The sequence below is a fragment of the Schistocerca piceifrons genome, chromosome 4, assembly GCF_021461385.2.
Source record: "Schistocerca piceifrons isolate TAMUIC-IGC-003096 chromosome 4, iqSchPice1.1, whole genome shotgun sequence".
Lineage (NCBI taxonomy): Eukaryota > Metazoa > Arthropoda > Insecta > Orthoptera > Acrididae > Schistocerca > Schistocerca piceifrons.
This window is the reverse complement of record NC_060141.1, coordinates 276,275,201-276,288,621: the sequence shown is the minus strand read 5'-3', so window position 1 is coordinate 276,288,621 and position 13,421 is coordinate 276,275,201.

Below are 13,421 nucleotides of genomic sequence, written 5' to 3'. Positions count from 1 at the left end.
GACTGCAGTTGTCGTATTGACATCACGTAATTTTGCATAGACCATTAAGTGCCGCCTACTACTTATGGTATACTGCACCTACTACCACGAATATTCCCAGTTTAAATTATACAGAGGCAGCGATTCCATGGAATTATTTACTCAAGAACTCTATGAAGACACTGAAACTGTGAATTGCAATTTATTGCCAAATAAACATATGGTATTATGCTCTACGGATGAATCAGCGTTTCGCTCGGGAGAAGTCTGTCGTATTCGTGAGGAACCATTTGTGGAAGACGATGTAAAGCATCGGGATCATTGTCATTTCACAGGTGTGTACAGAGGTGTAGCACATCCCGGCTGCAATGTGAATTACAGACAATAAAATGGTTCAAATGGCTCTGAGCACTATGGGACTTAATATCTAAGGTCATCAATCCCCTAGAACTTAGAACTACTTAAACCTAACTAACCTAAGGACAGCACAACACCCAGACAGAGAAAATCCCTGACCCCGCCGGGAATCGAACCTGGGAACCCGGGCGTGGGAAGCGAGAACGCTACTGCACGACCACGAGCTGCAGTTGCGATATACATTCCTCAATCACAAACCTATATGAACCAAAGACAACGGACGGCGTTGATAAAATTACATTAAATCCTGATCGTGTATCTGTTAGATACATCCATAAAAATTAAAATGAGTGTTTGGCGTTCCTGGCCGGGAGGACCCTTGCGGGGCAGGTCCGGCGGCCTTGGTGCAGGTCTTAATTACAGTCGACGCCACATTGGGTGACCTGCAGGCCGGATGGAGATGAAAGGATGATGAAGACAGCACAACACCGAGTCCCTGAGCGGAGGAAATCCCCGACCTAGCCGCGAATCGAGCCCGCGCCCGCAGGACGGCAATCCGTCAATCCGTCACGCTAACGACTTGTTTTTTCAGCTATCGAAGCGGGCGATAGATAATATAAATCTTTGACAAAGAGTATTCATGCAACATAAATTTCCAATTTACTGATCTAGCCATCAGAGGGGTAGTTTTATGACGTGCTGCCTCGAAATGTGTGCATCTTACCCGAAGACACAAGAACTCAAAATACTGAGTGCATATTGTCCTGACGTTCGTGAGTTTTATTTAATTAACCACAAGGGAACTTTCCCATTTGAAATTGTAACCAATGAATCAATTCTTCTGGAATATCTCCTGCACTCAGTCGAAAAGCTTAAAAGGCGAAACGATAACACAGGCTCAGTACCACAGATTGTGCAATGTGTGGAAGGCATTCAGTTGTAAGACGTTCGGAGAAGACTCTGATTTGAATTTCAATACTGATGTGCTATTCCTTGCCGAGTGTTTGGAAACTTTCGGGTTTTTGCCTTAAGACATATGAACTGGACCCTGCACATTATACTACTGTACCTGGTTTGGTACGGAACACTCAGCTGAAAATTACCAGAGTAGAGGCTAAAAGCCAATATCTAAGAACACCAGTTCGTGGAATGAGCCATCGGAGGGGGAGTTATACACTGTTCTTCCAAACAAGCAATTGCCAATAAAAGATCCACGCCCGACTATGATGAAAATAATCGATGAACCTTATGTCATATACCCTGATGTGAATAGCTTATACAGCTGGGCGACGTTACAACACCTCGTATCTAATTCTAAATGGCTTCCTTCAGAGCACATCAAAACCTTTGATGTGGAAAACGTACCGGACGATTCGACCCATATTTGAAGTAAATCTTTAATGCCTGGAAATTATTCTTGATTTAGGTTCCGATTTACCAATAAGCCGGGAAAAATGGCGCAACAACAAAATGTTTAACAAAATGTTTGCCACTTTGACTGATAAAAAGAAAGTGATGTCATTCGTTATAGATACTGTATTTTAAACAAAGTGTGAAAATTTAATTTGGTTTGAAAAGCATTCATCGAATCCTATAGTTTAGGAAATCTCCGTGGATGAAGCCATACATAGAGATTAATGCACAAAACGGCATGATTGCATGAAACGCGTTTGAGAAAAACTTCTTCAAACTCACAAATTACGCCGTATTCTGCCAAACCATGCAAAGTGTGCTGAGGAAACGGGGCAGCATCATGATAGTGTGAGTTTGGGGTAGGTGAATTTCAAAACGTATTTTCAAAGAAGCGTTATTTTTAATGAAAATCTTGTCGCCACTGAATTTCATAAACTAAATGTCATCTCCGACAAACCATTAGCTGTTCGAATGCCGATTTCAGATATTTTGAAAACGCTCCTTTTCGTTTTCCGTTATGGGTATATACTGAACAAATTCCCTGCACACTTCAAAAGATAATTATCCTGTTATAAAACAGCGGATACAGCCGATCCGAAAGCGAACGCCGAATGTGCAAGTGTCAGTATTCCACCCGGAAAGCTTACAGCATGCAGTCAACTTTCTCGTTTCAACACTGCCGCTTGCACGTTAGGCGCTCGCTACAGACTCTGTTATATCCACCATATAATAACATGATGGTTGTACAACACATGTCGATCTACTGGCCTGGAAATTGGTCTGCAAGACCGAAATTGGCCAGTCCTGCAAAATACGAGAAATCAAATATTTATAATAAACAGCTGATGTGGAAAACTTCAAATTGTTCTTTAACTGAACAGTTTGCTATTCACTTAAAGCAGTGTGTTGTTTCGTCTAGTAAACAAACTCCCTTCATCTGCTTAGAACGATAAATGATGAATACTTCCCGATATGGTGAATACACTGATGTGGAGACATGGCTACATCAGAAAAGGTAATGATAACTGTAAACAATTGATTGGTTTTTGTCGTAAAAATTTAAATATTTGAAAAATGATAATTTTTTGTAGCGTAAAATACCTGATTGGTTTAACAATAATAATTTAAATACTTGAGAAAATCTACAAGTAATGTAGATACATGAACAAAATTCTGCTGTATATAATAACAATAAATGACTGACTTATATTCTAAAATGTAAATAGCAGAAACATAATATAAATATTATACAGATGTCAATAACAGAATTATATAAAAAATTATGAAAAAGCTAACACTTGGTGAAAGAAGCCTGGAGATATCGGAAGGTCTCAGGTAGATTATATAATGGTAAGACAGAGATTCAGGAACCAGGTTTTAAATTGTAAGACGTTTCCAGGGGCAGATGTGGACTCTGACCACAATTCATTGGTTATAAACTGTAGATTAAAACTGAAGAAACTGCAAAAACGTGGGTACTTGAGGAGATGGGCCCTGGATAAACTGAAAGAACTAGAGGTTGTAGAGAGCTTCAGGGAGAGCATTACGGAACAATTGAGAAGAATGGGGAAGAAACACAGAAGCAGAAGAGTGGGTAGCTTTGAGAGATGAAATAGTGAAGGTACCAGAGGATCAAGTAAATAAAAACACGAGGGCTAGTAGAAATCCTTGGGTAACAGAAGAGATATGGAATTTAGTTGACGAAAGGAGAAAAAACAAAAATGCAATAAATGAAGCAGGCAAAAAAGAATACAAACTTCTCAAAAATGAGATCGACAGGAAGTGCAAAATGGCTCAGCAGGGTTGGCTAGAGGACAAATGTAAGGATGAAGAGGCGCATATCACTAGAGGTAAGATAGATACCGGCTACAGGAAAATCAAAGAGACCTTTGGAGAAAAGAGAATCACTTGCATGAATTTCAAAAGCTCACATGAAAACCCAGTTCTAAGCAAAGAAGGTAAAGCAGGAAGGTGGAAGGAGTATATAGAGAGTCTATAGAATGGCGATGTTGTTGGGGACAAAATTATAGAAATGGAAGAGAATGTAGATGAAGATGAAATAGGCAATATGATAGTGCGTGAAGAGTTTGACAGAGCACTGAAAGACCTAAGTTGAAACGAGGCCCGGGAGTAGACAACATTCCATTAGATCTACTGACAGCCTTAGGAGAGCAAGGCCTATCAATACTGTACCATCTGGTGAGCAAGATTTATGAGACAGGCGAAATCCCTTCGACTTCAAGAAGAATATAATAATTCCAATCCCAAAGTAGTTAGGGGTTGACAGATGTGAAAATTACCGAGCTATCAGTTTAATAAGCCACGGATGCAAAATACTAACACGAATTCTTTACAGACGAATGGAAAAACTGGTAGAAGCCGACCTCGGGGAAGATCAGTTTGGATTCCGTAGAAATGTTGGAACACGTAAGGCAATATTGACAATACGACTTCTCTTAGAAAATAGATTAAGGAAAGGCAAACCTACGTTTCTAGCATTTGTAGACTTAGAGAAAGCTTTTGACAATGTTGACTGGAATATCTTCTTTCAAATTCTGAAAGGTGGCAGGGGTAAAATAAAGGGAGCGAAAGGCTATTTACAGAAACCAGATGGCAGTTATAAGAGTCGAGGGGCATGAAAGGGAAGCAGTGGTTGGGAAGGGAGCGAGACAGAGTTGTAGCCTATGCCCGATGTTATTCAATGTGTATATTGAGCAAGCAGTGAAGGAAACAAAAGAAAAATTCGGAGTAGGAATTAAAATCCATGGAGAAGAAAATAATACTTTGAGGTTCGCCGATGACATTGTAGTTCTGTCAGAGACATCAAAGGACCTGGAAGAGCACCTGAACGAGATGGACAGTGTCTTGAAAGGAGGATATAAGATGAACACCAACAAATGCAAAACGAGGATAATAGAATGTAGTAGAATTAAATCTCTCGATGCTGCGGGAATTAGATAAGGAAATGAATTGCTTAAAGTAGTAAATGAGTTTTTCTATTTGGGGAGCAAAATAACTGATGATGGTCGAAGTAGAGAGGATATAAAATGTTGACTGGCAATGGCAAGAAAGGCGTTTCTGAAGCAGAGAAATTTGTTTACATCGAGTATAGATTTAACGGTCAGGAAATCGTTTCTGAAAGTATTTGTACGGAGTGTAGCCATGTATGGTATTGAAACGTGAACGATAAACGTGAAACAAGAAGAGAATGGAAGCTTTCGAAAAGTGGTGCTACAGAAGAATGCTGAAGATTAGATGGGTAGATCACATAACTAATGAGGAGGTATTGAATGGAACTGGAGAGAAGAGAAACTTGTGTTACAACTTGACTAGAAGAAGGGATCGGTTGGTAGGGCATATTCTGAGGCAACAGGGGATCATCAATTTAGAATTGGAGGGCAGCGTGGAGGGTAAAAATCATTGAGGGAGACCAAGAAATGAATACACTAAACAGATTCAGAAGGATGTAGTTTGCAGTAGGTACTGGGAGATGAAGAAGCTTGCACAAGATAGAGGAGCATGGAGAGCTGCAACAAACCAGTCTCTGGACTGAAGACCACAACAACAACACTGGAAAAGGAATTTCGCTTACAATAAATTTTCCACGTAGAGTATTTTTTGTATTTGAGCGCACTACCTCTTTAGCCCGTTCCAACCGAAACGCTATAAAGTGTCTCTCTCAGCTGTGCTGCATCAGGTCGGATTAGCTGAGATGTACTCAGATATCTCTCGCTGCACTGGTATTTATCTACTTCAGACGCAAGAGAATGCTGTATTGACATTATTCTATGCGGGTACATGTAAAAGAGTAGAATTGTGTGTATGTAAGTATGTAATCCATATCTTGGCTAGGAGGTATTTCTATATTAATGTTTCTATATCAAGCCAAGGCAAACTTCCTCAATGACAGAGATACAATAGTTACATCACGGTTATGTGTGTGTATGTACTCATAAACAATGTAAAATTGCGCTATTTATATGTACAAAATAGGAGGTGTCAAAAGTCATGGGATACCTCGTAATACCGAATCGGACCTCCTTTTTCTAGGTGTAGTGCAGCGACTCGACGTGGCGTGGACTCAACATCTTGTCGGAAGTCCTCTGCAGAGACATTGAACCTTGATACCGTCGATTATTGCATAAGTATAGCCGGTGTAGGATTTTGTGCACGAACTGACCTCTCGATAATGTCCAATAAATGTTCGATTGGATTCATATCGTGCAACGTGGGTGGCCAAATCATTCGATCGATTAGTCTAAATTGTTCTTAAAACCAATCGCGAACAGTTATTGTCCGGTGACTCGTTTGGGAATATAAAGTCCATGAGTGACTCAAAATGTCCTACAAGCAGCTGAAGTAACCACTTCAATGATCGTTTCTGTTGGACCAGATGACCCTGTCCATTCCATGTAAACACAGCCACCACCATTATAGACCCACCTACAGCTTGCGCAGTGACTTGTTGACAACATATATGCTTCACATTGTCAAGCTAGGGGGTGATCTAGATTAATGCAGAAACATAAGTATAGCTTCAAACAGCCAAGATCGATATTGGACAGCCTTTATTTTGATGACTAGTTTCTGCAAACTACGTTGCTATCATCAGATTTTCTGCACTACATCTCACTGAATCTTGACGAAATGCATCTCATAATGTGTATCACACAACGAAATTTCATAATTTAATGAAGTGGTGGTAACATAGTTTGCTAAAACCGGTCATCATAATAAAGGTTCTACAATAGCGATGTTGACTGTTCGAAGTTGTACTTCAGTTTCTGCCTTGTTGACAACTTGGGTCCGTCCATTGCTTCATAGATTCTGCGTCACACTCGAACCCTATTATCAGCTCTTAACAACCGAAATCTGTTTTCATCTGAGCAGGCCACGGCTTTACCGTAGTCCAGGGTCCAATCAATACGGTCACGAGCCCAGGAAAGGCGCTGCAGGCGATGTCGTCCTGTTAACAAAGACACTGGGGTTTGTTTTCTGCTGTCATAGACCATTAACGACAAAATTCGCCGCACCGTCCTAACGGAGATTATTTCCGAGATTGTTTCATGCAGTGCAGCTTGTCTCTTAGCACTGACAACTGTACGCAAGCGCCGCCGCTCTCCGTCATTAAGTGAAAAATGGCTCTGAGCACTATGCGACTTAACTTCTGAGGTCATCAGTCGCCTAGAACTTAGAACTAATTAAACCTAACTAACCTAAGGACATCACACACATCCATGCCCGAGGCAGGATTCGAACCTGCGACCGTAGCGGTCACGCGGTTCCAGACTGAAGCGCCTTTAACCGCACTGCCACACCGGCCGGCCATTAAGTGAAGGCCGGAGTCCTCTGCCTAGTCTGTGGAAAGAAGTAATGCCTGAAATTTGGTATGCTCGGCACACTCTTGACACTGTGGATCTGGGAATATTGAAAAGTCTCGGAATATTGAAATTACTTACGATTCCCGAAACGGAATTTCCCATGCGTGTACTTGTAACTAACATCTGCATTCAAAGTCAGTTAATTCCTGTCGTGTGGCCATAATAACGTCAGAAAACTGTCACGTGAGTAACCTGAGTACAAATGGCAGCTCCGCCAGTTCACTGCCCATTTATAACTTGCGTGTGGTGTGCGATACTACCGCGTTCTGTACACGTGGATACTGCTGTCCCATGATTTTTGTCAACTCAATGTAATAAACTTCCCTGACTTCCAGAGAAATAATGAGATTTTCAAATCGAGGCTACGCAATTTTTACCGCATACTGATGTTTTCTTCTACTACTCACTGACTGGTAGGAGATATGAATGATAGAAGACATGGGATATATAGAACAACTGTTTTTTCCCATCATGTTTAATACTGGTCAGTGACTGTTTAGAGATAAGGATGGAGAGAGTGAATGGTTGGGGAATGGGGTGTGACTTGACAAGTATATCACAAATAAAGTAATTTTACATCATTTCTACATATCTTTTAAAAATTACATGAAAAGGGTTAGAAGGAGAAGGGAAAGCCAACACTGAAAATAATGTAAGTTGACGACATTTAAATACTACACCCAGACTGCTTGCAGATAGAGCGGAGGGGACGTGGGATATAAAGTAAACGACTGGCCTGTTACAGTCATCTTGGATTTTTATTCCTGTGCTATGCGACTGGATGGACTAAAGAGTAGGGGGATTATAAAGCACGCAGTCGGTCTGTGTGTAAGTAATATAACTTGACACAATTTTTACACTCTGGTGGATAATGTAAGCAGGGGGAGTCGGAACTGTAATGGATTTCTAAATTTTCGTTTGCTGCAACTGTTCTGTTTTGACCATTTTGTATTTTTAATATTGGGTTATAATTGGCTGGAGATAATTTTGGGGCACGGCAACTGATAAATGTGATGTAACTGATAAAAACGTTGACGTCAGCGAAAAGTACGTTGACATCACTAGATCAGTGACGTTAATCGCATGCCATCACAAATGTAAACAAACAAACAATGGGCCATGTGTACTTACCCGTGCTGCTTTGAGGTACCAACTTTTTATCTGGCCCCCGACGAAGCAAAGACACTTTTTGGTGTGCCCTGCGACGCACACCATGTGCGTCATTTGCTTTAATCTCCTCCTATTACTAGAGGTGACTTATGCTTCTGCGATATAATTTTTATACATTACTGGCCATTAAAATTGCTACACCACGAAGATGACGTGCTACAGACGCGAAATTTAACCGACGGGAAGAAGATGCTGTGATATACAAATGATTAGCTTTTCAGAGCATTCACACAAGGTTGGCGCCGATGGCGACACCTACATCGTGCTGACGTGAGGGAAGTTTCCAACCGATTTCTCATACACAAACAGCAGTTGACCGACGTTGCCTCGTGAAATGTTGTTGTGATGCTTCGTGTAAGGAGGAGAAATGCGTACCATCACGTTTCCAACTTTGATAAAGGTCGGATTGTAGCCCAACGCGATTGCGGTTTATCGTATCGCGACATTGCTGCCCGCTTTGGTCGAGATCCAATGAATGTTTGCAGAATATGGAATCGGTGGGTTCAGGAGGGTAATACGGAACGCCGTGCTGGATCCCAACGCCCTCGTATCACTAGCAGTCGATATGACAGGCATGTCATCCGAATGGCTGTAACGGATCGTGCAGCCACGTCTCGATCCCTGAGTCAACAGATGGGGATGTTTGCAAGACAACAACCATCTGCACGAACAGTTCGACGACGTTTGCAGCAGCATGGACTATCAGCTCGGAGACCATGGCTGCGGTTACCCTTGACGCTGCATCACAGACAAGAGCGCCAGCGATGGAGTACTCAACGACGAACCTGGGCGCACGAATGGCAAAACGTCATTTTTTCGATGAATCCAGGTTCTGTTTACAGCATCATGATGGTCGCATCCCTGTTTGGCGACATAGCGATGAACGCACATTGGAACCCTGTATTCGTCATCGCCATACAGTCGTATCACCCGGAGTGATGGTATGGGCTGCCATTGGTTACACGTCTCAGGCACCTCTTCTTCGCATTGACGGCAGTTTGAACAGTGGACGTTACATTTCAGATCTGTTATAACCCGTGGCTCTACCCTTCATTCGATCCCTGCGAAACCCTACATTTCAGCAGGATAATGCACGACTGCATTTTCCGGGTCCTGTACGGCCCTTTCTGGATGCAGAAAATGTTCAACTGCTGCCCTGGCCAGCACATTCTCCATATCTCTCACCAATTGAAAACGTCTGGTCAATGGTGGCCGGGCAACTGGCTTGTCGCAATACGGTAGTCACTACTCTCGATGAACTGTGGTATCGTGTTGAAGCTGCGTTGGCAACTGTACCTGTACACGCCATCCAAGCTCTGTTTGACTAAATACCCAGGTGTATCAAGGCCGTTATTATGGCCAGAGGTGGTTGTTCTGGGTACTGATTTCTCAGGATCTATGCACCCAAATTGCATGAAAATGTGATCACATGTCAGTTCTAGTATAATATATTTGTCCAATGAATACCCGTTTATCGTCTGAATTTCTTCTTGGTGTAGCTATTTTAATATCCAGTAGTGGATTTAGGATCAACTTTTTTATTTGCACAATTAATTGATACAGTACCCAATTATTTTATAAAAACTTTGTTATGATAGTGATTACAATAAAGTAAGTGAGTCCTCCATCAGTTTTCAATATGTCATATCATCAAAATGCGCAACTTTGATGGATTTCTTAAGAAAACATTACTCAAAATATTTTATAGTAGATAGAGCGCTTTATTTTCTTTACAAACTTACCTAGAAATTAATATTAATTCATCAATTATATATAGGGTGATTCAAAGAGAAAGAAGAGATTTCAGTTGTTTGTTACAGACAAACTATGAAAGATATAAACACATTTCTCATCTCGCTGGAGAGGGCAGTTGTAATAAAATGGAGCACCTGCTGCCGTCCATCCGATGCTATTTATTATTTAGCTACTACTTTCGATTGTCCAATACCCTATCTGTAGGCGTTAACTGACGCTCAGGGCTCAATGTTTCATGTTAGTACAGGCACTATACTCAACACAAACACTATTAGTTCCTCAAGAAGCACCGAAACGGTAGTACATTTCATTCCGCACACCAATCAACAGATCCCTGTTTCTGCATTTTCATATCCCTGTTCGTTGGATCAACAGCTTCAACAATCTGATTCCTCAGCTCTCGAAGAGAATCAACCATAAGTGGGATAAAGACTCTGTCTTTTATGTACTCCCACAGAAAAAATTGCAAGATGACATGTCTAGTGACCTGGGAGGCCAAAAGCAATAAATGAGGTTTTGTTATCCTCAACTTCCAAGGATGGTGGTGTTAAAATAACGACGCATCTAAATGTGAAAGTGGCGTAGGGCACCATCAGGCATAAAAATGCACTCATGGGAATCTTCATGAAGTTGAGGAAACAATCAATCTTGCAGCAAGTCCAGGAATAAAATACCTGTCACAGATTCCTCTGTAAGAAAAGAAAGGTTTGTATACTTTTGAAGCGAGATCGTACAAATCACGTTCGGTTTCGATGAGCCTCTTTCATGTTCGATGACGAAGCCAGTTTTTGTGAGCCCCATATTCTTGCATTGCAATTTACCTTACCAGACAGATGTAACATCAATTGGTCCGAAAAGTTGATTAGTTCGGAACTAGTATCCTGTGCCATATCCTGGAGAAGTGAAATGCAAAATTGTACCTTCTGTTATGGTCGCATGGGACGCATTTTCTGCAGTATGTGCAATTTGTAAGGCATCATACGCAGGCGTCGTAAAGAACACGCTACACCGTTGTTGGAGGAAGTTGAAGTTTGTCGCCTACCCCTCTAGCGGACTTCCGAGGGCCCCATGTGAACGCACCTCGGATACGCTCAGAGTTTCCAACAGACGTGCGTGGCCGAACAGTGCTCTTCGACTTGCATATGCAGCCAACTTCCAAAAATTTTGGATGTCAGTCATAAATATTCTTGTGTAATTGTGACTTCTTGCTTTTTCTACAGCGGAATGCACGTCGCACCTGAACAATGGACTGACCTCGCGCAAATTCCAACACAAAGACTGGTTTCTTTTGTGCTGCTACTGCCATCTTGTTACAAACAAAACTGTGGTAAAACTTTGAAGCTTCTTCTATGCAGTGGCATGTACAATATGTTCCTATCTAATATAGTTTGTCTGTAATAAAAACCTCACTTTCCTTTTGAATCATCTAGTATACGAAATATAGTAAGAGACATTCATTATTTTAGTCGTTGATACCACTTGGACCATTTAACAGCAGATCAGTACCTTTTCTAATTCAAACATTTAACCCTTTCGGCCATGGCGTCCTCATACAGGTATAAGGACATACAAGATGCTTAGTATAATACAATTCCTTAAATTTTACCATTTGTGATTGTTGTCCTCATATTGTCACAAGCAGAGAGTTTATTTGAGAACAGCAACGACATCTTCTGTCAATCTGTGGTACCAAGAAACAAAACTGAATGCGCACAGTCACATGGACGCTCCAGTAATGTTTGTACCTTCCATCAGCCGGTTAATATCTTCTGTGTTTGGGTAAGAAATTCATTTGTGCGTAGAAAGGTGCGATCGTGAAGGTGAAAACTAAAGGTGTCTTTCAGAACGAAAGGTAAGGGACATATTTATAATATTATACATGTCTCCAAATGAGGACTTTCTGATGGAAAGGTTGCAATAGCATATAAATTTAGGACATTATTTCGCTGACTTTTTAGTCATCTTATGGTGATATCATAATGCCCCGAGTCTAAGATAGACGAAGGCCACTTACGGAAGAAGAAGTGATGGAGCTCCTTATTTCAACTGAAACTGACGATCCATCCGACGATCCTCGCGATAATTTTTAACCAGAGGACATTGATGGAAGTAATGTTAGACGTTTTATATCATACGGTATATTGCAAGCTGAGTAGTCTAGCCGCAAAGCCCGCTAACTGCATGATAAGTGACACTGAGATAATCACGAAACACTCTTCCCATCCTCACGGACTGCGCAGCCCCTCCCGCCGGAGGTTCGAGTCCTCCCTCGGGCATGGGTGTGTGTGTGTGTTGTTTTTAGCATAAGTTAAAGTAGTGTGTATTCTAGAGATCGATGACCATAGCAGTTCCTTCGGAATTCACACACATCTGAACACTTGATCTTCCCCTCCAAACGACAATGCATTGGCAGCGAGAATGTTACTGTTGCGTACGAATTTGTTACAGCGCAGCCAGCCTAAAGGCGAATAAGAAAAATACCTATTCTAATCGAAACAGACTGAAAGGTAGCTTGGAATATGCAGATTGGTAAGTCTGAGGTCTTTTCACGTGCTTTGGGTGTTGACATGGCAGGGCCACAGCCACGCCTATTGGGCATTTAACGGGCTTCGCACCTGAAGACAACATGCAGTTAGCTGCTTTTGAAACCGAATACGACTTTCGACGGCCATGTTTGTTCATATAATTGATATTGCATGTATAAATGCATGTACTGAATACAAGAAAATGCATCAGAATTAGGTGTTCATAAAAATAAGACACTTGATTTGCTTCGCTTTAGGGCAGCTGTGGTCGAATGGTCGAAGTACTGACAAAAATAGATAATCCAGCTGCCAGGAAAAGAAGTGTCCGACTAGTAAGCGACCAGTGCCATCTCGAAGTACTTAAAAACGAGTCAATGCGGTAGTTCGTCAAGAAGTTGATGTTCGTTTGGACAACGTTGGGCATCTTCCAGTGCTCAGTGACAAAAAAAAAATCATTTGACAGATTCTAGAAACAGGGCTGCAAATGCAAAATCTAATTTCATTGTCTGAAGTGTAACATTCACTTATGCCTGAATGGAAAAAATTGTTTCATTCATTATCATTCTTCACAAATGCAAAACCATAGTTTATTTATATAATCATTAAGTAAGCTTTGTGTAATTTATGTATTTTGATGAAATAGAATCAAAATACTTCGAGTTTTCGGCTCACACTGCACCCAAATGAACACAGTGTCCTCATTTGGGGACGCGTTGTATCCCCGCTTGGGGGGGGGGGGGGGGGAAGGGGGGGCACCTCTGAATATTTTATACATCTGAAAAATCACTATTTAATTCGAAGAACTAGGTAGCAAAGCAATGATTTTTTTTAGGAAAACATA